Source organism: Eptesicus fuscus, chromosome 14, assembly GCF_027574615.1.
Source record: "Eptesicus fuscus isolate TK198812 chromosome 14, DD_ASM_mEF_20220401, whole genome shotgun sequence".
Lineage (NCBI taxonomy): Eukaryota > Metazoa > Chordata > Mammalia > Chiroptera > Vespertilionidae > Eptesicus > Eptesicus fuscus.
The window spans coordinates 13,432,906-13,460,126 of NC_072486.1; the positions used below are offsets into that span (position 1 = coordinate 13,432,906).

At 42.8% G+C, this 27,221-nt stretch overlaps 1 protein-coding gene across 3 annotated transcripts in view; it reads left to right on the forward strand.

The window, feature by feature from the left end:
• HYCC1 (hyccin PI4KA lipid kinase complex subunit 1) overlaps positions 1-27,221 on the forward strand; it is a 118,470-nt gene that overhangs the window by 27,824 nt on the left and 63,425 nt on the right. For 2 of the 3 annotated variants that reach the window (XM_008148195.3, XM_028155779.2), the window contains exon 1: positions 23,959-24,189. The exons of the other annotated variant lie outside the window; for it this stretch is intronic. The gene's annotated coding sequence lies outside the window, so the exon portion shown is untranslated. Of the gene's footprint in view, positions 1-23,958; positions 24,190-27,221 lie in introns of those variants that run through there. 3 annotated transcript variants of the gene reach the window in all.

The following is a 27,221-nucleotide window of genomic DNA, read 5'->3' on the forward strand; positions in this document are numbered from 1 at the left end:
CTTCCTCTCTGAAATCAATAAAAATGTTTTTTAAAAAAGACAAATAAGCCCTAACCGGTGTGGCTCAGTGGATAGAGCATCGGCCTGCGGACTGAAGGGTCCCGGGTTCGATTCCTGGTCAAGGGCATGTACCTTGGTTGTGGGCACATCCCCAGTAGGGGGCGTGCAGGAGGCAGCTGATCGATGTTTCTCTCTCATTGATGTTTCTATCTCTCTATCCCTTTCCCTTCCTCTCTGTAAAAAATCAATAAAATATATATATTAAAAAAAAGACAAATAAGCTGTGATTTCTGTTCTCCAGGAGCTCATGGGCTAGTACACACACACACACACACACATACACACACACACACACACACACACACACACACACACACACAGATGTTACTGTTAAAAGATTTTAAAATAGGGATATATGCATACATATACATGTTGCTCAGAGACTAGAGGGTCTAACTCAATATGGTGGCTGTGAGCAACAGGGTAAACTTGACCCAAAAAGGGACATTCAAGCTGGTTCATGAAGTATAAGCAAGGTTTTTCAAATAGACAGGGGACTAATGTCTTACAAGGCAGGGGGAATACAGAGAGCAGCAGAAGAGAACATGCACTCAGAAAATGACAAGTCATTCAGTGTGGCTAGAGAACAAGGGACAAGGTGCCTTTGAATGCAGAGATTAAGAGAACATGTGGCTAGAAAAGTGGGCAAGGGGTCTTTGTACGCTAAGGGATTTGGACTTCTATAGACAGTTGGGAGCTATGGAAATATTTTACCTAGAGTAATAACATTATCAGATTTGAGTGTAAAAAACCCATTTTGCTAGCATTTTGGAATATGATTTGAAGAAAGAAGAAACTAGAGATAGGGAAACCAGTTTGATGATTGCTGCAGAAATTTAATTGTGGGGTGCTGAAGCCCTGGCCTAAGGCAGTGACAGTGAAAGTCTAGATTAAAGGACACTTTCAAAAGACATGTGAGAGTGAAACTGATGGACTTGGGAATTAATTGAAAGTAAATAGGGAGAGGAGAGGTGAGAGGGAAAAGGGAATTGAGTATGTATGTCAGAATTCCGGTTTGAGTAACTGAATGGTAAAGCCATTAATTGGTTAATTTATTATAGAAGAAAGAGCAAATTTTAAACACAATTGTCTAATAACCCATTTCCACATAAGAGTACAAATTTAAGTTAGAGAAAAATGTCAATAAAAGAATTCTGGATCCTATTTTTCTCTCCCCCCAGTCAAGGACATATTTCTTTGCTCCTTCTCATTCAAATACTGAAACAGAATGGAATCTGAGACCTTGAAAACCATGTCCAATTTATGCCTGAGCTATTTCACTAGTGATTCAATGGTTACCTTAGAGATGAGATAAACAAAAATTGTTCCCTTTTGTGTTCCAGATAATTGTCTTGTTGCCTAGGAAGGTAAGTTCTAACCTCAGGCTCTCTGGGATAGGGTACCACCTCTTCCTCTTTGGTAGTTCATTTCATTCCGCTTTGAGATTTATTTCCGTTGAAATCTCCAAACATGTTGTTCCAAGTTTCTTTGAAATGCTTACTTCTTCAATTTACAATATATTATTATAACAATAGATACTGAGTGTCTACCATGTATCAGGCTTTGCACTATGTGATTTGGTGATATTATTTCTTTAAATCTTAATATACCTATAAGGTTCAAGGTAGTCTCATCATTTTAAATATGAAGAAGAAGCTCTGTGAGTTTAAGAATCTTACCCAGTCTCCTTAACTGGTTAGTGAAAAGAATCAGTACCTGTACTCAGGTCTACCTGACTCCAAAGCCCTTGACATTTCCATTATGTCACACTGATTAGATCTATATACAGAAAAACAAAACGTTAAATAAAAAATTTAAATATAAACAAAAGAAGAGGGAATAATATAATGAAACTCCATGCACTCTTCACCCAGCTTCAATTATGAACTCAGCCAGTCTTTTTTATCTTTTTTAAAATTTAAATTTATTGTTATTGACTTCAGAGAGGAAGAGAGAGAGAGAGAGATAGAAACATCAATGATGAGAGAGAATCACCCCCCACTGGGGATGGCACCCACAACCCAGGCATGTGCCCTGACCAGGAATCAAACCGTGACTCAACCATCCTCTGATCAAAACTTCTTGCCCCAAGGACCAGGAAATGCAGTGGAAAGCTGGTGGGCTTTGGAGATAGACAAGTGTGGAGTGGAATTTCATCTCTACTACTTTGTGCCCTTAGCCAAGTTGGTTAACCTCTCGAAGCATTGGTATTAGATTAACCATTGGGTTGTTGCAGGCACAGAACATTTGTGCACCCTCTAACTTTCAGGTAGCAGTTTCAGCCAAGCTCTCTTCTGTTTGGTGAATCAAAATGATTAGTCCAGGTCTGAAGCCCTGCAGGGGGGCTCACAAAGGCCAGTGGTAGAGATTCAGAGGTGGCCAGAGAGAGGACATGATGCCAACCAGCCTTTCTTTGTTTTGCTTTTAACATAGACCAAGACTCTTAGACTACCTGCCCACAGCTACTTCCTCAAATCACCAAAGCAAAGAGGGTACACCCCTCCCTGCTCATCCATGACTGGCGGTCACTTTTCTGGTCCCTTGGGACATTCCCTGAGACCTGATTTCCAGGCAGGGGGACAGCAGGGAGGGGAGGACAGGGTATGGTTTGCTTCACTCCACTACCCAGTAGAAAAAGCCCTACTTAGAACTATTCAAACCAATAATTGGAGGAGAACAACCTTCTAAAAATCCACAGTTACTGGTATTTCATGGTGTGGTCCTGGGCAAGTAGAGGTCGATCCAGGACTTGCCTGTGGGGCGCTGCTTATTGTACAACTAGAGGCCCGGTGCACAAAATTCGTGCACTGGGGCGGGGGGGGGGGTCCCTCAGCCTGGCCTGTGCCCTCTCGCAGTCCAGGAGCCCTCAGGGGATGCCCAACTGACAGCTTAGGCCCAAGCCCCGCAGGGAGCGGGCTTAGGCTGGCAGTTAGACATTCTTAGCGCTGCCAAGGAGGCAGGAGAGGCTCCCACCACCACTGCTGTGCTTGCCAGCCATGAGCCTGGCTTCTGACTGAGCGGCGCTCCCCTGTGGGAGCACACTGATCACCAGGGGGCATCTCCTGTGTTGAGCATCTGCCCCCTGGTGGTCAGTGCATATCATAGTGACCAGTCATTCTGCTGTTCAATCGATTTGCATATTAGCTTTTTATTATATAGGATTCAGCAAATTGCTCTGGGCTCTTCCTCTCACATTTGAAATTAGCCTTCTTCTGCCATACTCCCTAGTGTCTGAATGGGAGTTTTTTAAATGGTGCTATAGATAGATAGATAGATAGATAGATAGATAGATAATGCTCTCAGAAGCCCTGGGTTTCGATGATAATGGAGAGGGAATAGGAGAGTAGAAGGGGCTTGAGGCCCTCCACTTCCATTCTGTAAGTTCTGCTGTGCTCAGGTTCATTTGTTGAGTCTGGAGGAAATATAATTTGGCAAAAGAACAGGGCTTTGCTGCTAAACACACACACACACACACACACACACACACACACACACACACACACACAGCAAACCAGTCTTGGATATTCTGCCCAAAGGGAAATTCTTTATGGATAATGGAGAGAGGGAGCAGGCAGAGAGCAAGCAGCAAGGCTCTTGAACTTGTCTGTACCATGAGACTTTATTACTGGTAGGTGGTGTTCCCAGTCAAGTTAAGAAAACATATGTGTGCATGTTCATGTGTGGTTGGTAGAACCTTTGGGATGAGTGGCTCTTGACTCTGCTTGCACATTATGATCACCTGGGGAGCTTTAAAAAATACTTGTGTCTGGGTTTTACCTCATAGAGTTGCAAGATCCTTGGTCATTAACCCAGCTCTCCATATTGTAATATCAGAACAATTATGTATTATATAACTATACATATATATGTAATAAATGAATATTATAAATAAAAACTTTATAGGAAAACTTGGCACAATTATAAAGTTGAAGTATTAAGAATACTTACATGTCAATAATGACATTTTTGGATATTTCCCAATTTTATATTCTTTTCTGCTCATGAAGACACAAGATATATGGCCATAGGCTGTCTTGGCATTGTGTTAGATAAAGAGAGATGCAAAACAAGCTTTTTTTTTTTCTTTTTCATTTTGTGTTTTTATGTTAACCAGAGGGATAATAACATACATTTATCTTTATGATCTATTACTGCTTCCTGATTACAATAAAGAACATTTTAGAGAGTTAATCTCTGAATGAATTTCAAATGTCAAATACTTGCTTCACAATATGACTATAAGGGGTATTGGTCATGGCCTTGGAAAATCACAAGGCTATAAATGTCCACTCTTCTTGAATAATGTTGTAAGAAAGTATAAGCACTAAATAACTTCAGAAGCCATTTATTGTAAATTTACTTTAAAAGTCAGTTATTCTTCAATATGACAAAATTAAACAGCTCAAACCAACTATAACATTAAAATTTAAAGCAAACATAAGAGCTTCTTACTTTTTAAGTATTTGAAAGGTGTGTGTTTCCTAAATTGATTACCTTTTAACTTTTAAAAATGATGTGTTGATAGAGCCATAAAGCAATTGGCCTAAACAATCCTTTAAACCCCATGGAAGTGAGTCATGAAATATTCACAGCACACACTGTGATCTCGGAGGCTAAAATTCTTCCCTTGTTGATGTAGCTGCTTCGAGGGAAGGTTCTTTCCTAGGGAGCCGTGGCCTTTGTTGCCATGAGCCTCATACCCTCCCCAAAGCTTGGCCTGTGGGTGCTGATACCCCTCCGTTGCAAGGGAGCCTGTGAAAGGAAAGAGGGGAATCCTTACCCCACAGTGACTGTTCTATTTTGAGATTAACACAGGTTAAAAGGAATATTTCTGAAATTTGGAAATCGTCCCCCAAATTCAAATGTAGACCTACGCAGCCTACTTGAAAAAACTCGGGGAAGAGATCATTGGGAGAGCTTGCGTGGGGGGAGGGAGGCTGATGGAAGCTCTAGAGCAGGGGTCCTCAAACTTTTTAAACAGGGGGCCAGTTCACTGTCCCTCAGACCGTTGGAGGGCCGGACTATAGTTTAAAAAAAAAACTATGAACAAATTCCTATGCACACTGCTAAGTTGGCTGCTAAGCAGGACAGGCAGTGGCGGCAAAAACACCTGGCGGGCCGGATAAATGTCCTCGGCGGGCCGCATGTGGCCTGTGGGCCGTAGTTTGAGGACCCCTGCTCTAGGGTCTAGGTTGTTCTTGTCCTGGACGAGCTTCTCTATCTGGGTTCTTACGTCTAGAAAACTTTTAGCCAAGAAGTCACAGGTGATCTTTCCATCCCCTGTGCTGCTCAGTAAGGTCATTAAGGAATGGAAATATTTTGGGAAATAAATAAATAAATAATGAATGAATGAACAAATGAAGGAATTAATGTTCTACAACCCCCTTCCCCTTACTCAGCAAATGACATTTCCCAGCAGACACTAGGCAGGGAGGAAATGCACATTTCTTGAATGCCAGCTATAGTTCAGGCACTGTGCTAAGCACTTTTATATGCATCATCTCCTTTAATCCTTATAAATACCAAACAAAAATGTTATTTTATAGATTGACAATTTAAGTTTCAGAGAAGCTAGGTAATTTTCCTGAAGTCATAGATCCTGAGAGTGGTGAAGCCAAGGTTCAAATTGTCGCCCAAATTCAATGTCCACATCCTTTTCATTACACCAAACTGTCTTTAAAATAAGCATGATGCCTTTTTCTGGCTGGCACGCCTGGGACGTGACCTCAAGGGTGCACGTTGGAGCTGCCCGCGGGGAGGTGCCTACGCCCCCAGCACAGAACCCTGGAACCTGGGGGTGAATCAGAGAGGAACCCAGGCTTGGGGCTTCTCAGAAGAAGAAACTGGTGCCCAGAGTATTCTGAGCCTCTTGGACGCCCCAGAGAAACCAGGGGCTTCTGGGAGGGCAGAGAGCAGGCCTGCTGTAAGCTTTTTCCAGCTTTTGTCAACCGAGCAGAGCCTTGCCAAGTGCTATTCCACAGTAAATGTTGCTGATTCTTCCATCAAGGGTCATGCAGAGCTCAAGCCCCAGATGTGCTCCATGTTCTACCAAGGGGTCCCAAGGCTGCCTTTCATCTCTTGCCTTGGATTTGGCACACAGACATGTGTTTACCTGCTGGTGAACTTTGCTTCTTCCACCTTCCTTCCCCTGTGGCATGGTGGGTAGGTGTGCAAGTCGGCTCTGCCACTCTGGCTCTGTGGCTTCAGATGGAGGAAGCCAGGGCACCAGGTCCCGAGGATGGCTTCTAGGAGCTGAGAGCCAACCCCAGCCAGTAGCCAGCAAACCAATGAGACCTCATTCTACAGCCAAAAGGAACTGAATTCTGCCGACATCCAGTGAACGTGGAAGAGGATCAGAACCCCAGATGAAATCGAAGCCACAACTGACACCTCGGTTTCAGCTGGGGAGACCCTGAACAGAGAACCCAGCCATGCCATGCCTGGCTTCCTGACCTCCTGAACTGTGAGATGATAAACAGGTACCGTTTTAAACCAATAAATTTGTGGAAACTTATTACATGGCAAGGGGAAACGAATACATCATTTGTCCAAAAAGAAGAATAGTATTTTAGAAACATGTAAGATAAAAACGAGAAAAATCTATCTCTCTCTCCCCCCCACTCCCCCCAGCTGCTGTGTAGAGTAAAAATCTGCAGCAGCTGCTGCATGTACAGTCCCCGCTCCTGGCTGCTGTTAAACCCACACGCTTAGGATTCATATCTTTCACTTGAGCTTCCAACCATTCTGGGATGAGGGCACGTTTGTTTTGAGAAGGGCTGTGCTAATGGCACCATCAGAGCGGCCAGATCCCACTTTGGCTGAAGAAAAAAGCTCTGGGACCCTCTGCGTAGGGAATCCCTGGACTTTGGCATCTTTAGGGTCAATAAAGCCATTTTTAAAAAACAGCTTTATTAGATATAATTCACCCATCTAAAGTGTAAAATTGAGTGGTTGTAGTATATTCAGAATTGTGTAACCATCACCACAATCAATTTTAGAATATTCTCATTGCCCCAAAAGAGTCCCCCCCCCCCATAAGCGGTCGCCCCTCATTTCCTCCTAACTCCCCCTCATTCCTTGGCAACCACTATTCTTTCTGTCTCTGTAGATTTTCTTATTCTTGACATTTCATGTAAATGGAAATTATACAGTGTGGGACCATTGTCTGGCTTCTTTCACTTAGTGTCATGTTTTCAGGGCTCATCTATATTGTGGCATATCAATATTTCATTACTTTTTGTACTTCATTTCTTTTTATGATTGAATAATATCCCATTGTGTAGGTGGACCACATTTTGTGTATCCATTCATCATTAAAGCCTGTTGATGACTCTCAAAAAAAAAAAAAAAGCATGATGATCTAAACCATATGAAACCAAATACATTATAGAATCATGAAGAGTTAGTGTGATAGGGGGTGGGAGTGGAAGAGAGCGGGCCAGTGTAGAGCAGAGGCTTAGCACATGGACTGTAGGGTCAGATAGACCTGAATCCCAGATTCTTCACTCAGCAGCCTTGTAAACTTGGGAAAGTTACATACTTCATAGAGGCTATTCTAAGTTTTAAATGATAGTGCACTAAATAAAATCCTTGGCAGTGCCTGGCACATAGTAAGTTCTTGATAAATGCTGGTTATAATTGTTTTGATCTTCAAGAACTTAAAGACTCTCTGTTGCCAACACCCTTACAGAAGTAAAAGCTGAGGTTCATAGAGTCTAAGTGAATTTCTCAAGGACAAAGAATTCATCAGTGACAGAACTAGAATTGGAACTCAGCTCTTTTGAGTCCTGAGATATATATATATCCAAGACAGTATATTCACAAAAGGATTTCAAGAGAGTTTTTGAGATAGTCCTCTTAATGATGACCTTGTTTGAAAACCCCATGGAATGGAATATTTGAAACCAGTACTGTTCTTGAAAAATCCAGATGTGTATACTGTTAGTATCTCAAGAGGCATAACTTTCTCTTTTAATTTCCTAACATAACCCCAATTTGGTCTGGGCATCCACCCTTTCCCCATCTCTAGGGGTGGGTTCCTTTTAGTTTAAGGCAGTGGTCAGAATACATGGAACACTTGTTAAAACTCAGATTGCTGGACCTCACCCTCAGCATTTCTTGTTCAATAGAGCTGGAGTGGGGACTGAAAGTGTGCATTTCTAACAGATTCCCAGGTTCTCAGAAGCTTAACCTGCTGACCTGGGGACTGCACTTTGAGAATCACTGGTTTAGAACAACAGTGTCACTCCTCTGATTGGGGGTGAGCAAATGTAGTCAACGGGCCCAATCTGACCAAAGGCAAAGATTCCTCTTCCTTGGTTGGAGGGTTTACTCTTTCCTGATGTAGAAGAATAATGGACAGTTATTGGTTGCTGGCAGCCATTTTATTGCCACGAGGAGAGAACCACCCTCGCTAATAAGCCAGTGTTGTAGATGGCAGAATGGAGAGAGGAACAGAGTCCAAGCCTTTGATGACATTATTGAGCCACTGAATCAACCAAGGACCTCCTGATATGTAAGATTGTGCAAATTTCCTTGTTTAAGCTACTTTAAATCAGAGCTTCTGTTACTTTGGCCACATGTAACTAACTACATAATGTCAAATGAGTGTCTTAAACTCAATAAAATGAAAATACATGTATTTTAAAAAAATGTATTGACCTGAGAGAGAGAGAGAGAGAGAGAGAGAGAGAGAGAGAGAGAGAGAGAGAGAGAGATTGAGAGATTTGTTGTTCCAGCCATCCATGCACTCATTGGTTGATTCCTGCATGTGCCCTGACCGGGGATCAAACCCACAACTTTGGTGTTATCAGGACTATGCTCCAATCAACTGAGCCACCCGGCCAGGGCAAAATACCTGTATTTAAAATGAGTAACATTTAAATTTAATACCAGCTTTTTCTTTCCCAAATAATTGAGAATGTTATCTTTCATTAATGAGATAATACCTATGTAAGTAATAATCCATTTCTATGCTTTTAATCACAGAAAGTACTCAATAAAAGCACACACCTATTCTTAATGCTTTCACAATGTACTGTGAGCAGAAAAACAATTTTCTTTCAAAAGATTCAATGTCATTAGTTAGTAGTTGTCAGTGAGAACCATACTCCAGCACATTTCTAAATTAGGAAACACTTGAAAGTCTTAGACAAGACAAATTCCTTCTAAAGAAGCAGATCAACATTATCTTAACAATTGCTGTTTGTCAGAGCCTCCATTCTGTTTTGTAAGTCAGGTAGGAGCATAAGTGAAATAAATTACTTTACCTCCTTCATGTTTCATATTGTTACCTAAATAACTGCAATTATGAGAAGGATATAAAAAATGAAAAAAGCAAAACTCTCAAACAACGTATTTGCTCTTTCTTCTTGCATCACAAAACTGAAAAAAATGCATATGTTTATCCAGTTCATTTCTTCCATGTACAAACATGCCATTCATTCTTTATGACTATAAGCAAGCACGTATTTGTCCATGATTCTGATACATTTCCATGCAAGACTTCTCTCTGTGAAAGGTCATTTTATTGTGGTGTGAACATTAGTTTCTCTTTATGTTACCTGAGGACAGAACCTACCTAACCTTTTCAGTTATTTTGGAAGAAGCCAATAACAAGTTTTGAGTTTTTACCAAAAATTATAATAAATAGCAATAATAACATCTGTTACTACTTAGTACTCTGTGTCAGGCATTATGTTAAGGGCTTTACAGGGATCATCTCATTTTATCCAACCATTAACTCATTCACAAACATTGTGGAACACACAGCATTTGCCAGTCTGGTTCTACAGACCGTTTTGAGCTAGAATGCTCCTCAGGGTGGGGAAGAGTAGCAGTCTGATTTGGGATCCCAGGGCAAGAGCCATATTGCTCAGGAGGTGGGAGATGGAGAAGATAGAAATCACACTCTCTCCTTTTTATTCCCTGAGTTTCTGCTCCCAGGATGGTGTACTGTGTTTCTCAAAGTTTATTTCTTGATATTTCCACAAGAGAATGATAATAGGTTATTTTAAAAGTTTCTATGACTAGCCTGGCCAGTGTGGTTCAGTGGTTGATCATCAACCTATGGACCAGGAGGTCACAGTTTGATTCCTGGTCAGGGCACATGCCTGGGTTGTGGGCTCGATCCTCAGATATATTAATATATTTTATTGATTTTTTACAGAGAGGAAGAGAGAGGGATAGAGAGAAACATCGATCAGCTGCCTCCTGCACACCCCCTACTGGGGATGTGCCCGCAACCAAGGTACATGCTCTTTGACCGGAATCGAACCTGGGACCTTTCAGTCTGCAGGCCGACGCTCTATCCACTGAGCCAAACCAGTTTCGGTGATGATTCTCTCTTATCATTGATGTTTCTCTCTCCCTATCCCTTCTTCGCTGAAATAAATTTTTTAAAATATTTTTAAAAATGTTTCTATGTCTAAAAATTTTGAGGGGTAACATGGGGATTCAATCATTAAGCAGAAGTCTTTTTGTTTGTTTAATTGTTAATCCTTATCCAAAGATATTTTTCCATTGATTTTTTTTTTTTTTTTTAGAGTGAGTGGAAGAGAGAAACATTGATGTGAGATAAACACATCGATTGTTGCCTCCTGCTCATGCCCCGACCAGGGCCCGGGCCAGGGAGGAGTCTGAAACCAGGGTATGTGCCCTTGCCCTTGACTGGAATCAAACCTGGGACCCTTTGGTCCGCAGGCCAATGCTCTATCCACTGAGCCAAACCGGCTAGGACAAACAGAATTCTTTACTACAGGAGTTCTCCGTGCCTTTAAGGTGCTTTTGGGCTCTCCAGGAAGGTGCTGCACGCTGCACTACGTATTTTCCAAACTTATGTGACCATAATCCCCCACCCCCATTTCTACCCCCACAGGAGGTACAGTGTTAGGGTTCTGTGGCACACACCTCAGGAAAGGAAGCTATTTTTGCTGTTAAAAGCTTTTCCATTCCTCCCTCCACTTCACGGCTTCCTAGTGCTCTAAGAGCTCCAGTTGTTATTCTTCACAATTGCAAAGTCCCCACCTCCCTGCCAATCTTCTGCATCCACAACACATCTAGTTTTCAGACATCACAGACATTTTCAGTCAAATCTGAGATAGCCACAATAGACATTAAGCTTCTCAAATCCCTTTATTTTTCGACGATGTAGTGGCCCCATCCATGATGACTGGGGGAGGAGGGAAGAAGAGGACATAGGGAGGAAGGTTATGATCGGGAAGAAAAGAATATAAATGTCAGTAAATAAATGAAGCTTGGCACAGCCAAGTTCTGAAAAACTTTCAACTCCCGACTAACAACCAAAATGCATAAAATTAAAGTCATGGATCATGATATCTTGGATGCAAAAATGAAAGGGAAATCTTGGAAATTGCCTGCTTAATCTGGTTATGTTTCAAAGTCAAGTCCAATAATTCTTATCAGAAAAGGTGTGGAGAGGGAGGGAATGGTCTTTGGAACGTGGATCCTGTAATTTGGCTAATATATTATTAGCCAAATAATTTAACCATTTCCAAACCTGGATTTCTTTTGTGTAAAGTGTGTAGCTGTATATTGTTGTGAGTTGCTGTTCTGATGAAGTCCAGTTAGAAAACAATAGTGTAAGTAATGATAAGAAAAAAATAAAACTCTTAACTCTGTGTGCCTTTTCCTCCTCCAATACATCCTCAGACCTCATTATCCTCTGCAAATGAGAAAAGGAGTAATAGCTAATATCAAGTGGAGAGGGGAGGATGAAGGGAGTTCTGTAATTCACAGCTTCCTTTTGAACAGAAGGTTTTTTGTGTGAGCCAGAATCCTGATAGGAAACTGAATTCTCCACTCCAAATAATTCAATGGAAGAGGCATTAATTAGTAAAGGGACTATTTACAGAGATGAGGGCATGGGTAAGGGAGCCAGCAAGGATGTTGAGGTATTAGCCACAGTGCGAAGCTATTACCATTGTAGGTCTGAGGAGGCAAGGAGAGCGAAGGGGTTAGCAGCGAGAAGGGTCACTCCCTAGAGACTGGACTTGTAGATGCAGGACATCGAAGCAGGCAGAAATCTCTCTCTCTTTCTCTCTCTCCCCTCAGTTCTCCTGCAGGTATCTCCCACTGACTCAAGCCAGACAGAACCAGAAATCAAAGGAGTCCACAGGGGATGCAATCTGAGTAGTGAGCCTCTCAGGGACCACAACGAACAACCTCTGGAGAGGAGATGGACAATAACTCGGCCTCTGTGGCCACACTCCTAACTTCTGGGTAAAAACTTTGAGCAAAACCCCAATATGTCAACTAAGGGAACATTATATTTTCAGAACGGAGTTCAATCCCCTCATTTTACAGATGACAAAGCTGAGCTCTGCAGAGCTTGTTCAAAGTCACACATCTAACAAGGTCAGTGTGAGGTTTCAGCTTAATCCCGATTTCTAGTTCCACAATGTGTCTTTGCCACTGTCCCACTCTGCATCTTTTAGACCTTCTGGGTCTACCTCAAAACTCGGTTTCTCAGATCTTCTGTGTTTCCTAGAGAGGAAAAAGAGAGATGAATATTTTCTCCCCAGGAGATGTATGCCAGCAACACTAGGCTATTTATCTGAATAAGGTGCAAATTGCACAGACATGAAAATGTGATTATATTAAAGCTCACCTATATCTCTTTGGGCAAACTGGATGAATAAGAGAAAACTGGCTCACCAGGAGAGGTCAACTCCATCCTTCCCAATGCACCACATGTAATAAGTAATTAAGGTGGTCAAAATGCTGGGTCTATTATTCGTTTCTTTTTTTTTTTTTAATATATTTTATTGATTTTTTACAGAGAGGAAGAGAGAGGGATAGAAAGTTAAAGACAACGATGAGAGAGAAACATCGATCAGCTGTCTCCTGCACACCCCCTATTGGGGATGTGCCCACAACCAAGGTACATGCCCTTGACAGGAATCGAACCTGGGACCTTTCAGTCCGCAGGCCGAAGCTCTATCCACTGAGCCAAACTGGTTTCGTCTATTATTCGTTTCAATGGTGGCTTTGGCCAACCTGGGAATGCAGGATACTCTAGGCTTTAATACTTTGGTGCCAGCCTTAGGGAAAATTGGAAAATGTTTGACTTTCGCCTTATGTCATTTTATGCCCACTCCTCCTTCCAAGGTTCCTCCCTCCTCTTCATTCCTTATCACCAAAAGCTAGTTCCCGACTTAGCCAGGAGCTGGCTGGTCTCCCACCACACCGCCTTGAATGTGGCTCAGCATCTCACACTGTCCTTGGCCCTTTGCTCTGTGGAGGTCTACCTGTCCCTTAGGGTTTCCCTTTCAGTGAGATTTCAGCAGAAGATCTGCTCGACAAAGGTGTGTTAATTAACTGCTTATGGTTGTTACTTAGCATGTCATGTGCTACCCTTCCAAAGTACTCTCCTCATAGGCTCATTCCTGGCCACTGTCTCTACACTTACAGTATCTCAGTCTGATAAATAGAGCCTATGATGGGATATTCAAATACTCCAGTCAACCTGTGACGAGGAGAGGGTCACCTCGCACCCCTTCTTGGTTGAGATGCAGAGGAAGGTAATTTGCAGCCAGCTCTGGAAAACACTCTGTCCGATGGGATTTGAGGCCATGTTAAACCCTTCTTTGGCCCTCAGAGAGCATTACGCCCACATTTTCTAGGATAGTTTTATTTCACAATACAATCAAACACCTGTCAATGTTCACTTTTCCCTTTGTTTATAAAGACTAGTGTTACTGCCCGGCTGGCGTGGCTCAGTGGTTGAGCGTTGACCTAGGAACCTGGAGGCCATGGTCAGGGTATATGCCTGGGTTGCTGGCTCAATCCCCAGTGGGGGTGTGCAGGAGGCAGCAAATCAGTGATTCGCTCTCATCACTGATGTTTCTATCTCTCTCTCCCTCTCCTTTCCTCTCTGAAATCAATAAAAATATATTTTAAAAAAAGACTAGTGTTACCTGTATCAGGATTAATCACCATCGTATTTTATGGCTCATAGGTTAAATTACTTAGTTATAGAAACTGTAAGTAACTATTTTCAAAGCTGTAAAGTTTGAAAACCCAGCTGTTTTTTACTCTTTATACTTAAACCCTTTCCCTCTCCATTGCCCTCACCTCTGTCGGCACATTCTTTTCTCAGAAATGTTCTCTCTACATTGTCAATGACAGTATACGGGAGCTAAACCAGCAGGGCGGACCAGAAATCACCTAGACCAGAAAAATCTTCAGGCCGTGTACACGAAGGCAACTAACTCATGTAGTCTCAGGCTCACAATAGGACTTAATAAATTATTGTTGACCTTGCAACTTGTAGAAAAACAGGTCCTAGAGATATGATGTATAGTACAGTGCGGTGACTACAGACAATATAATCATCAAACTTGCTAAGAGTTTAGATCTTAATTATTCCAACCACAAAAAAAGAAATGATAATTATGTGACATGATAGAGGTGCTAACTCTAGCTACAATGGTAATCATATTACAATATATAAATGTATCAAGTCAAAATGTTGTGCACCTTAAATGGATTCGATGTTATATGTCAGATATATTTTAATTAGAAAATGATCGTTGATTCTGAATTGAAAAGTGGCTGAGAAGTGATCTGCAATGAAACAGACCCGAAGAAATGGTTTAAAATGGCAGAGCATGAGTGCTGGGCTCACTCCCGATGGCGCTCACATGGAAACCAGTAGTGAGTGGAGCGTGGCTTCTCCCCACCTGTATAGCTGGTACACTTGTTGGTACTCTTATTTGTGATTAAAATTCTTTTCTTAGAAGCAGGTATAAACCCCTGCTAGTTCAAAAGTGCCCGTGCTGTGCTGCAATAGCAGTGCCCTCTTCTAGATGTGACTGCTGCCCCATAAATGTGACCACATCTTTGGATTTTGAAACATGAATTAAGTAACTATGTGTCACTGGATACTAATTTGTTTTTTGTTTCTGAATGTCATTAATACTTCCTATCATAGCCATGACAATTTACCTCAAACTTAATTGCCTTACCTAACACAAATTTATCTGTAGGTCAGAAGTCTGACATGGGTGTCACTGGGCTAAACTCCATATCTACTGACCACGTTCCTCTCTGGAGGTGCTGGGGGAGAATCGGTTTCTTTGCTTCTTCCAGCTTCCATAGGCTCTTGTGTTCCTTGTCTTGTGGTTCCCTTTCTCCACGTTCAAAGCCAGCAACAGCATGCTGAGTCCTTCTTAACACGATCACTCTGACTTCCTCTCTTGCCTCTCTCCTCCACTTAAAAAATAAATACAGTGCAGAGCATGGAAAGGTCTGCATTATTCTTCAGGGAAATGCAAATTAAATGCACAATCAGCTACATTACGTACCCACCTGAATAGCTGGAATTTAAAAGACTCATAATATATTGATAAGGATATTGAGCAGCTGGAACTCTCATATTCCACTGATGAGTGTGTAAGTGATAGAACTACTTTGGAAAATGATTTGACAGTATGATGCATATGCTAGCGCTAAACCCAGTAATCCTACTCCTGGATATATACCACAAAAGTGCACATACATGTGCATTCGAGAAAAGTGCACATACATATACACGACTGCTGCAAGCAACATTATTTGTAATAGTCCTCCACTGAAAACAACCCAAACATCCATCAACTGTAGAATTGTCAGATACATTGTGACATCCTATATAATAAAAGGGTAATATGAAATAGATCAAACGGCAGAACAACCGAACAATCAATCAAAGCGTAATATGCTAATGATATGCTAAGGCCACTCAACTGCTCACTATGACGTGCACTGACCACCAGGGGGCAGATGCTCCAACTGGTAGGTTAGCTTGCTGCTGGGGTCCAGCTGATTGGGACTGAGCGAGATGGGCCGGACATGCCCTGGAGCCCTCTCACAGTCCCTCCCCGGCTTGATTGTGCACCAGTGGGGTCCCTCAGCCTGGCCTGCACCCTCTCACAATCCGAGACCCCTCGGGGGATGTCAGAGAGCGGGTTTCAGCCCGATCCTGCAGGCCACTCCCCTTGGGAGGGCGCCAGACACAGGGCTCATGGCTGGTGAGCGCTGCTGTGGCAGCACTAGCCTCTCCCAATCAGGACTGATTGGGCGAGAGCTTGTGGCAGGCACAGTGGGGCTGGAATGAGCGGGAGCGGCAGGTAGGAGCTGCAGGTGGCATTGGACTGCGGGTTTTGGCCCGGTCCCTGCAGGCCACCCAGAGGGACCCCACCCATGCACAAATTCGTGCACTGGGCCTCTAGTATTCATATAGTAGAAAACCATGCAACAATGAAAAAGAATAAACTATAATTACAACAAGAAACATGGCCAGACTCCACAAACATAACTTAAAGAGGAAAAGTCATACTCACAAGTATGTATTCTGTATGATTCCACTTATATAAAATTTAATAGTCTTAGATCTATTAAAGCTGTAGGAGTCAAACTGGAGGTTGTTTTTGGGAAGGAAGAAGGAAGTAATGATTAAGAGCAGGCCCAATGGGACTCCTGGATTGTTGTCCTTTTTTTTTTTCTTGGCCTGGGTCAGTGATTGTAGTGTTCATCTGTGACAATCCCCTGAGGTAATTATATTTTTGTTTTCTCTTTTTTCTATATGTATACTTCAACTAAAAACAAAATTAGAATGTAGAGTGGCATGGGTGGTGCAAATCAACGTAGCCTGCCCCTGCTTGATCCGTTTTAGCATACATTTCCTTCACAGTCCCCCTGATTTTTCTTAGCTCCTGTCAGTGCCCATGGTCTCCAGAGTGAGAGACCTCCCTAGATATTGTTAGGCTCAGACATCTACATTCCTTCCCTTTGCTCCCACCCCTAAGCCCCCAATTTTCCTTCCTTTGTTAGGGACATAATCATTTAATATTTGCCAACTTTTTGATGACTGATGTGACATTTTCTCTTCGTGGTGTAATTCAAATTTGGATAAAAAAAATCCTCAAGAGTGACTTTAGAGATTAGTATCATGGTTCAGGGCATAGAGGTGGAGGTTGTTCTGGAATGGCACCCCTTAAATGAAACCAGGTAGCTGGGCCTGGACAAGCACCCCATGCCTGTGCAGAGGACTGCCTCAGCTAAAGCAGAGAAGTCTAGAGAAGGTGTTCCTTGGTTCTGCAGCGTAACGGGTATGAAGACAGACCAGCTGCACGGTGTCCTTACTGAACATTGCTGATGAGGTTGAATTCGCTCACTGAAACTTTTTATTGGCATAAATATCAGGGTGGGGTGATGATGACTAAGCATATGAGAACAAAATGTGAAAAATGGAAGTATTATTCATACACTGGACTCTCTTAACCCAAGAATTACATACCAGAGTGAATGTGCTAGCAGAACTCTTTGGGGGTGTGGCTCTCCTTCCCAGACTCATCTACCCATTCCCATTCCTTGTGCTTGGTGAATTATTTGGCGATATCCCACAGCAAGGAAACCAAAGAAGTGTGTGACCCATTTGCTGCCTCTTCTCTCTGGATGAGAAGTTAACACACAGGAAAAAATTTTGGAAATATTCGAGGTGATACACAATGAAGTGCTGCACTGAATACAACTGAAATACTTTGCTTCTGATGCATACCAATGGTCAGAAAGGGGAGAGATCATGTTTCCACTTGGCCTGTGGACTTGGGGATGGGTGTGCAAACCGAAAAAGAGTCGTAAACCAAACCAAGACAGCAAAGGAAAACTGCCAACTGTTCATGTTCTCCTTTAGCCTGTATTTCAGAAGTTCTATGGGCTGAGCTATTATTATTACTGTTGTGGGAGCCAAAGATGACAAAGCACAATTCTACTTGGAGGTGGTGGTGTCCCTGTTTATTACAGTTATCTATATATTTTTCTGTGTTTTCTGTTATCTGAGCCCCCATTTGGAAGAGACAATCTACTTACCAGTTTGTGCTTCTGTATTAAGTACTCACTAGTGAGTTTTTTTTGCTTCCAGCAGTAACAAGAGCTTCTCCGTAGGATTTCTGAGGGTACTTTAAAGAATTTTGTACCATGAATTGACTGAAAGTGAGAGGAAGAGGGTCATTTGGGCAGAATTAAAAATAAATAATATGCAGCTTATAGTCTCTTTATTTTAAAAAATAATGTATACCTCTTTTTTTGGTTATAAAACTGATTTCTGTTTATTGTAGAACATTTGGTAAGTTAAAAACATGTGAAAAAGAAAAGAAAATTCACCCATGATTTCTCCATGCTTGCATGTTGCTTTATATAGAGTCCTGACACAAACATTGCTCTGGCCAGTGTTGCTCAGTGGTTAGAGTGTTCGCCCATGCACTGAAGGGTCACGGGTTCGATTCCCGGTCAAGGGCTTGTACCTGGGTTGCAGGTTTGATCCCCAGTCCTGGTCGGGGTACCTGCGGGAGGCAACCAATTGATGTCTCTCTCTCATAGATGCTTCTCTCGCTCTTCCCTTCCTTCTCTCCTTTCTACTGTCTCTGAAAAGCAATGGGAAAAATATCCTCAGGTGAGAATTAACAACAACAAAAAATTAGCAAAATTGTGACCGTGTCATGTATGCCGTTTTGTATCCATCTTTTTCCCACGTCATAAAATGTTTTTCAAAAACACGATTCATAAAAGCTGCCTAAGTAGACTCATCCAACAATTCTTCTAGAAGACATTGATTAATAAAGTGTTTTAGAAGACATAAGTGGATGTTTTCACTTCCAATCACTTGAAGGTAGCAGTTAGTCATTAGGTTTTCCATACCCATCTCTATAGCTTTCTCACAAATATGCGCAAAATTGGCTCAACTATTAAAAGACAAGGGAAAGAAGACTTTGTCCTTAAAATATCTGTTATAAACATATTAAAATTAATTTTAATATATGAATCTTTTTTGAAAAATGATGGAGAAAATTCTCTTCTTTCCAGATGCTATTCCTAGAAAAACCTGAAACCAACCTTGAAGAATAAAGTTCTCTCTGCACAATGCAATTGGTCCAGCTTCTTTCCCTTGGTCTATAATTCTGGAAGTCCACCTATTGGTTTATACAGGGTGAAAGGCACAGCAATTCACTTAGAATATCTTAGGTGATGCAGATGGGAGTCTTACAGGGTTGTGGGAAGAGCTGCCATTGGATCTTACATATGTTGAACACAAACACCGGTGCAGCAGTAGGAAATGAACTGCCTCATTGTCCCCTGGACAGCAGGACTTCGTTGATCCCCATCTTTGTTACAGTGACTCATTGTACTGTCTCTACCTCTACTCCTCCTTTGTTACCAATGACTTCCTCCTCCACTTTATATGTCTTTTCTCTGCCGAATGTCTTCAGTTTACTCATAACTTGCCCCTCTTAGGGCTTCTTCCTAGTTCCTTACACTCACCATGTGATTAACTTTTCTTTCCATTTCCAGTTCATATTCTTGAAAGAGAATGGAGGTAGGTAGTCCCCATCATCCCTGTTTGGGTAGTGTTCACATCAGGCCACCTTTTAGCCCTGGTTATCTGTTCTATGAAGGCGGTTATATGGCATAGACCATAGCTTAGGCTGCTGCCTCAGCTTGGGGAACTGGCTGGAGTGGCTCTCCAAGAAGGGAAATCTGGCACAGCAAGACAGAATGACCTCTTAGTCACATTCTTTTGTTCTGATTTTTTTTTTAAAGTATACTGACCATTAAAGTAATATATTTTTCATGTTTTGTCAAAATTCTCCTGACTCTTTCACTTACAATAGTCATGTTACACAGAAACAAAGCATAGATTGGTGGTTGTCAGACTAGAGGTTGGGGGAAATAGGGAGGTTACGGTCAAAGGGTACACATTTCTAGTTATCAGATAAATAAGTTCTGTGGATGTAGCGTACAGCATGGTGATTATAATTAACAATACTGTATCATATACTTGAAAATTGTTAAGAGTAGATCTTAGATGTTCTCACCACACGCACACATACACAGAAAGAAAGAAAAATGGTGACTATATGAGGTGATGGATGTGGATGCGTTAACTAACCTTATGAATTATTTCACTATATGCACACACACGCACACACACATATACATATATACACACATATATAATATAATATATAAATAAAATTATCACATTGTACACCTTAAACTTATACAATGTTATATGTCATATCTCAATAAAGCTGGAAAAAAAATAGTCATGTTACCTAGCTATTTTCTGGCTGATTTTAATAGAAGTATATTTGAGCTAAAATTTCCTTAAAGTTCCAGAAATTTAATATCATAGGAAAGATGTTTATGCTTTATAATGTTCAAATGACATTTTATTCTTTTTTTTTGTTTATTTTTTACTTACTTTGCCCCCCTCCCTCCTCCTCTTCCCCCTTTACTTTCTTTCTTTTTTTTTTTAACTGACATTTTAATAAACATTTTGGTAAGAAGGCAAATGCATTTCAATATTTAATGTAGAATTGTGCCTATGGCTATCAGAGGCTAGCAACCATGGAAGGTCTGGAATATGCTGACTTTAATAAAATAGGTTAAAAGCATTTCTCTTTTAAAACAGAATGTTCTCAGGCATCTTCCTGGTGCTTTGCTGCTAAAATATTAATAGTTATATGTAACAGTTAACTGCAGACTGTTATTGTTGAAATTATTTTTATATGCACAAATTGTGATGAAAAGGAGAATGGATTACAAACATAAATTCGTGTTTGTGTTTTACTCTAGAGGAAAGACAACTTAAAATGCCTTCTGTATCATCTTACCACTGCAAAACAGGAAGTGAAGTCAGGCAGTCAACTGCTTCCTGTCTTCTTGCAGAAAGGAAACAGATATGTAAATATACTAGGCAGCCTTCAGTTCTCTCTCCACTCATTCCATCCTAAGCACGGTCCCGATTTGGCATTAGTAATGTTATGCTGCCATTTCTATGTTCTCAACCCTGGGTATATGTTAGAATCAACTGGGAAGCTTTTTTTTTAAAAATATATTTCATTGATTTTTTACAGAGAGGAAGAGAGAGGGATAGAGAGTTAGAAACATCAATGAGAGAGAAACATCAATCAGCTGCCTCCTGCACACCCCCCACTGGTGATGTGCCCGCAACCAAGGTACATGCCCTTGACCGGAATCGAACCTGGGACCCCTCAATCCGCAGGCCGACTATCTATCCACTGAGCCAAACCGGTTTCGGCAACTGGGAAGCTTTTAAACTAAACCCTACATCCAAGCTCCACCCCCAATTTTCTGATTTATTTGGTGTGTCTTGGTTTGGGCATTTATATTTTTAGAAGGCATCCTAAGTAATTTGAAGAAGCAGGCAGGAAGCCACTAGGCAAAAGGACAGAATCTGAACATTTAAATTTGCATCGAAGGCGCTCTGTGTTCTGTCTCCAACCTATTGCTTGCCAGGCTCTGGCCAGCCCAAATAGCCTCCCATGCCCTCTGGTCCATTGCTTGTGCTTCTCCTCTTAGTTCCCTTTCCAGGCATTCCAAGAGGTTCTTCCTCACACTTTCCCCCCCCTCCCCGCCCCCCTGATTCAAATTCCTGTTCATTTCTCAAGACTCAGATCAGTATTACCTTCTTGTGAAGCTTTCCCTGGCTGCTGGACTTGCTCCCTCTTCTGAACTCACACAGCGGTTATTGCCTAGGAAATCCTCTGAATAATTAATCAGTCATGTTCTGCTTTGTGTCATCTTTTTCATTGTTGTGTCGAATGATTAATCTTTGCTTAACTTTTCACCTGCTATCCAGCTATGTATGCTGTAAGCTTCTAGCATTCTTTTGCATTCTTGTCAAGCTGAATGCCTTATAGTGTGCAGAAAGTCAACAAACATTCGCCCTTCCCTCCTATGCCTACTTCCTCAGGTGTGGTTCAGGCCTTCATCTCTCCTGGAGTTTTGCCCTATCCTAATGGGCCTTCCCTGACACTGGAGACTCTGGCTCTTTAAATCAGGCCAACACATGGTGGATCACATGAATAATGGCCAGTAAAACTGATTGTGTGTGTGTGTGTGTGTACTCCTCTGTTCACTCTTGCTCTCTCCCTGTTTTATGAGCTAATTGACCCTTTGGATTTCGTTTTCTTTCTGGCCCCTCACTCTCCTACTTCCTGTTTTGCCATGACTTGATAGCAGAATTCAATTTCTCTGTTTTGATTACTTGTGTTCTTTAAGATGTCAGGGTATAACAGACTCACTAGATCTTCCTGTCCCTATCCTTCGGGTAAACACTTGCCCTGGCCAGGCTGTGGCCCAGCTGATCTAAATTATCACCCCAATTTTCCACCAATTCCCTGGCCTGATCTGTCAAGATTTCCCTTAAAGAGAACAGATACTCTCTAAACTGGCTTTAGGATTTTCACCCTTTAAAGAAAACCTGATTGTGTTGTCCACATGATTAAAAGATTCAGTTGGTCCCTCATTGCCTGTAGAATAAAGTCTAAATCTGAGCTGTCCAATATGGGAGTTATTAGAATGCAAATAAACATTGAGTTCTTGAGCTATACCATATTGCAGGTATTCGATAATCACATGTGGATAATGACTATCAAATATAGAACATTTCCATCGTCCCAGAAAGCTCTGTTGGACAATGCTCACCTAATACCTTAGTGTAGCTCACGAGGCCTTTTACAATCATCTCAACCCTTTACTCTAGCTCAGTGGTTGGCAAACTGCGGCTCGAGAGCCACATGTAGCCCGAGAGCCGCGGTTTGCCGCTCTGTTGACTAATGAGTTTGCCGACCACTGCTCTAGCTTAATTTTTGGCTGCTACTCACTTTTCAGCCTATGCATTTTTCAATGTTTCCTAACCGCCCAGTGCCCTGTCACAACTCCATGCCTCTGAACATGCTGTTTCTCTTCCTGAAATGCCCTTTGACTTTATTCCCTGGTAAACTCCTAGCTATCTTTTAAGATCCTATTCAAACATCACCTTCCTTGTGAAGTTCCCTTTCTTAAACACAGTAATTTCTTCCTGTGTGTGCTCCTTGCTCTTTGAACCCAGTTCTGTTGCCCTTATCACTGCATTTTGTTACTATTTGCTAACAATCACGGCTGTGCTCTTGGAAGGGAGATCCTGTCTGATTGTTCTATAGATCCGCCCAAATGATTACCTAAAATTGTTTGCTTAATGCCCTTTTGATATCAAGTAATATGTTTTCTTATTTATGTGTGGCATATTTGGAAAGCTTACTTGTTGCTTCAGAAGTTTTTCCCCTTTTAATAAAAACCTAGAATGACTTCCCATCTTCCAGGTTGAAGGTCCATTTTTCTTCTTATTAATTCTGATTGGATTTGAGAGGATGTGGTAGGAGGAGTTGACAAGGTCCAAAAAAGAGGGACTATATGTAGGAGCTGGCTCAGATGTGCTCAGCTTCCCAGTCGTTACACAAAATAATGTGTGTCTTGAAGAGTAGGAAGATGGAGGGGTGGGGAGTCGGGGAGGGGGGGAGTCCATGGAAAGAAATTTGGGAAATTGTATTTGACTTTTTCCAGGCTAAGGCCAAAAGCAACGATATAATAAAGTGGGAAGCGTTTTTATTACCATTTTATAAAAACGTACTTTTTTTGGGGCTTAGAATTTAGTAAAATTTTGATAAATTCTTGTGTCTCCAATTACTGGGAAGTGAGTCCTTTTGATCAAGAAATTAAAATATCAGTGAGTTTCTCTTCTGTGATTATGGTTAACATCACTCCGAAAGGCTTATTTTCTTCTGAGAGGGCTATACATCCTAACGGCTCAGAGACAGACCTTCACTGATCACTCTTTGTCGCAAATCTTACAGTCAATCATCTCCACTTGGGCGCTCCGACCACGCCCACTGCGGAGACCACGCCCACCGAAGTCGCCCTCCCTCCCACCTCACGGGTCCGCCCCAGACCTAGCAGAGGAAGATTCTCATTGGTGGAGAAGTTGTTCTGGTCCCGCCCCGGGCGACGGCAATAGGCCCAACTGGAGTGGGGCGGTAGTGGTTGGTTGCCTGGGGACGGGTCCCTCGTCTTGCCCGTCAGAGTAGCTGGCGGCAGTGGCGGCTCTGGGAGCTGGGTTGTCAGTCAGTGAGCCGAGGGGGGAAGATGGCTCTTCGGGACCCGTTTTGCTAGGAAGAAGGGGGGCAGGTGCTGCTACTACCCGGGAAAAGGAAGAGCAGACGCCTTCGCCGTCTCTCGGAGCCGGACGAGGGAAGTTCTGGGAGTGGAGGTCTGGGAGCCGCTCTGGTGAGTCCGGCCGAACGACCCACGGCGGGGCCCCCAAGGCGGCCAACGACCGACAACTTTTTTGTCAGGGAGGAGCCGGGAGAGGCGGCGGCGGGGAGGGGACGGGGACTTGGTCTCTTGGGCGGCGGCTTCGTTGGAGGTAACGGCTTCCGCGCGCGGCGTCGCGGGTGGGCGCAGGACCCGTCCGCTGGGCGCGGGGGCGTCCCGGGCCGCGAGCGGCGGGCCCGGGTGAGGGGCGTGCGGTCGGCGGCTGCTCGCCCCGAAGTTGGGCGCCCCCCCGCCTCCTGCCGCTGCCCGGGCGGCGGCAGCCTTGTGCGCGCGGACTCGAGCCTTTCTTCCCGGCGAGGAGCGGTCCAGACTCCGGGCGTGACCCGGGTGTCGCTGCCTCGGGGTGGGGGGTGGGGTGGAGAGGTTGGCGGCGGGGGGAGCGGGGGAGACGACCGGCCGCCCCTCTGCGGAGTCGACCTGGGCTGGGAGCCCCTCTCCCCGCGCCCGCGGCTGATGCTCCGGCCTGACCTCTCCCATCCTTTCCTCCCCGCCCAGCGAGGCTACCGCTCTCGGTCCGGTCTGGTGGCCAACCTGGTCCCGTCGACCCCCGTCCTCGTTCTTGGAAAGCGTTCGCTTGGGGTCTGTGGTTCCCCCGCAGGAGGTAGTGGTTCAGAAAGCAGCCACGATTCCTTCCTTGGTTATTACACCGGAGATCTATCTCTTCAGCCTTTTGCCTCCTTTTTTCTTTTGAGTTATTACTTCCCCGAGGCCGGTTTTAACCTTCTCGAGACCCGTCTGGGTTTTGTCTGAACGTTGTGGCATTGAAAGACCTCAAGTTTGCACGCCTCAGCCGAGCCGGGTGTCCGCCCTTCAGTGTGCACATGTGTGCATTGTGCACTCAGAGTTTAGGCATTTCGGAAAGATTTGGCGTTGCCCTAGTGGTGGTGACTGCACAGGATCGGTGTCGGGTACAGACGCTCTCGCCCGCCTGCCCGCCCGCCCGCCCGCCCGCCCGGCGGCAGCCGCTCCGCTCGCTCTCCAGGTAGGGGAGTTGGTGCCACTGGCCTGGCAGCTACCGCTGATCTCAGAGCCCCGACTGCAGGCAGGAGGGCCCAGGAGGGCCCCCCCCCCCCCCCCCCCGCAGTCCTTTGGCAAATTATTTGTCCTTTGAGTCACACGTAGGTTTTGGAGCTGGTAATGCCACCTCTTGGGATCATGCAACACTTTTACAGTTTGAGATTTTCAGCTTTTAAAATCTTACCTACATAAAGTCATAAGGATCTGTGTAACCTTGAGTCAATGTTATAGTCCTGGGAGGCTTGTTTTCCTTAATTATATTCTCTTAACATCCAAACTCTACCCCCTCAAGTTCCCCAACTTACGAGCATTTTTTTTTATTCTTTAGGTTAATACATTTTAAGGTTTGCAAGACCCACATTAGTCCAAAGCACCACATTTTTAAAATGCAGGGAAAAGCAAGCAAGAAAAAAGAAAAACCTTTAGTTATTCAAATAATTCACGTAAACAAAATGGTAAGGGAGAAAACCATCGCATGGTTAGAAAACAAATTCTGGATTTAGCTTATTCTTTTTTTATTTACACTGATTCTTACCAGAGAGGGATTATAAAACCCTCTTAGTTATCAGCCTTAATAGTACCTGGATATGGACATCCAGATAAGGCATTGGCTAGATTAGTATGTTATTCCTACTTCCTTTCTTTGTTGTATATATCTTTTCTGAAATCTGCTGTTGGTTGCATTTTTTGTTGTTGTTTAGAGTGGTGTCATTTTGACAGAGTTTAAAAATATCTTATAGTCAAGATATTTGACTGTTATATTCAGGATCCTGTTGCCTGATATTTATTTTATAATGAATATTAAGAAATCTGTAAATAATGTTAGTATGAAGATCATGTTTGGGGTATCAGGTTTATATTTTGTAAATAATTGAAATTATATCAAACAAATTTATTTTGTACTGACCCAAGCTGTTAGGTACTAGGGATACAGAAATGAATGTCATAGCTATTTGTCATCAAGGAATTTACTAATTTACAAGACAGGTAAGTAAAATAACAATCATACAACCATGCGATAAGTGATATGCCTAGTGTAGTAAGGGAGCAGAGTAGGAGATGGCTAACAGCTTGGTGTAGGTAGAGTCAGGAGCACACAGTAGAGTTTTGAAGTATGGTATAATTTTGCCAAGTGCAATGAATCACTTTCCAAGAGGAGAATATAGAAAGTGAGAAGGCAAGGAAGCATGAGAAACCATGATAGCTTAGAGAAGTCCTTCTCAATGACAAGTCCAAAGTCAATAACATTGACATTGAATGCAGGGGTGAGGGAAGTGGTGGAAGATGAGACTAGTGAGGGTGGTAGAAGGCTGGACTAGGGAATTGTTTCCTGGCTAAGGGGATTTCGTTGAAAGTGATCAATAAGAAACCAATCTATTTGTGTTTTAGACCCTCACTCTGACAGAGTGAGGTAGAATCTGATTGGCCCTGTCACCTTTTGGAAGAAAGGAGGAGGAATCAGGACCCTGAGGATTTGACTTCGTTCCATTGATTGGAAATGAGGAACACATAAGTGGAGGGAAGACGATAAATTATATTTCCAATTTTTTTGAATTTGACCAAGCTATGGAGCATTCAGGTGAAGATATAGGTGTGTGGATCTAAGGATTTGGAATTTGTAAAGGAAATCAGGATTAGAGGGAAAATTGGGGGTTAAATGAAGGTGCATTGATTTAGTTATGTTGAAATAAGTCAGGGAAAGTCTTTAGCATGATAAAAAGCAGCAGCCAGAGAACAGACTCTGATAAAGAGCAGAAGTAGGTAGAAGAATAGTGTGAAAGAGAAGAGAAAGGTGGAGTCAGAGAAAGGTGGGAGGGCCATCCGGAGAGATGCTAAGGGTGGAGAGATTTTCACATAGAGGAGGAATGGATGGCCAGTTTTGAATACTATAAAGAGGTATCAAGTAAGGAGAGGACTCCAGGAACCATTGGATTTGTCAGGAGTCCATAGGTGACTTTAACAAGTAC